The following is a 1304-nucleotide window of genomic DNA, read 5'->3' as shown; positions in this document are numbered from 1 at the left end:
GCGGCGCGGCCCCCCCAGCCCTGCGCCGCGGCGCCGGCCCGCCGGCCGGGAGGCAGACAGGTGCTATTTAAAAGCAGATCTATTGTCTATCCATAGTATAAGGACTCCGATTATGAAAAAAAATAAAATATGAACACTTACGAAAAAAAATTATCTCTATATAGCCAAACAGCATATGACCTTGTATATATTTAATTTCAGGTAAGAAATATGTGTAGCGATCTCTATTTGCTGGACAGGCAGACAGGTGCTATTTAAAAGCAGATCTATTGTCTATCCATAGTATAAGGACTCCGATTATGAAAAAAAATAAAATATGAACACTTACGAAAAAAAATTATCTCTATATAGCCAAACAGCATATGACCTTGTATATATTTAATTTCAGGTAAGAAATATGTGTAGCGATCTCTATTTGCTGGACAGTTTCTCTCTCCCCTTCCCTCTCTCTCTTCCCATCTCTTTTGTTCGTTTGTTCGTTTTGTTTGCTTTACTTCTTTTTTTTTTCCCTCGATGTCCGTTGCTCTTGTTTTACAGTAAATGTCCGACTTTCCTGATCTTTCGTTTGATCTTTTTTTTCGTGTGTGTGAATTTCTGTCTCTTTTTTTTAAAAAAAAATAATTCTGATCCACAGACTGCGAGACTGAACCCGCCGCTACAAGCCAAAGATTTTATTATGTTCAGAAATCTGTAGTCTGAAATAAAGTGTAGACTGTGTTCAGGATCCAGGCTGGCTGTAATTCTTTATTTCAGTATATGGATGTTTGTGTGTGTGTATGTGTATATATATACAAATATAAAAAATAAATATATATATACATACACAATATGCTGCATATGTAGTGCCATTTCGGTGGCGTATTTAGATTTTGTTTTCGATGGATCAGTGCAGCAATTTTTAAACCGCTTGTCCCCTGTTTAAAATCCTGTCCGAGACCTTCGACTTTTTTTTCTTTTTTCTTTTTCTTTTTCTTTTTCTTTTTCTTTTTCTTTTTCTTTTTCTTTTTCTTTTTCTTTTTTTTCTTTTTCTACCCTTTTAAGAATAATAATTCTCTTTGGCTGTTGCGGTCATGCCTCGCCTCCCGCATCTCCCTTTTAAACAAGAAATAAAAACCACCTCGTAATAATGGTAATAATATATCACCAGCTCCTGCAGGAAAAATGCCTGAAACCGTCTGGACGTTTAGGGCTCCGGGATGTGTTGAAAAGGGATTTGCCTGACAGCTCCTTGCCTCGCTCCGAGAGGGTCTGCTCCCACCCTGAGTGTCCAGCGAGGAGCTCTCCCCGGGCAGGGCAGAGCCGCG

Source organism: Pygoscelis adeliae, unplaced genomic scaffold (genome assembly GCF_000699105.1).
Source record: "Pygoscelis adeliae isolate BGI_AS28 unplaced genomic scaffold, ASM69910v1 Scaffold227, whole genome shotgun sequence".
Classification (NCBI taxonomy): Eukaryota; Metazoa; Chordata; class Aves; order Sphenisciformes; family Spheniscidae; genus Pygoscelis; species Pygoscelis adeliae.
Note: the sequence above shows the minus strand (reverse complement) of the source record.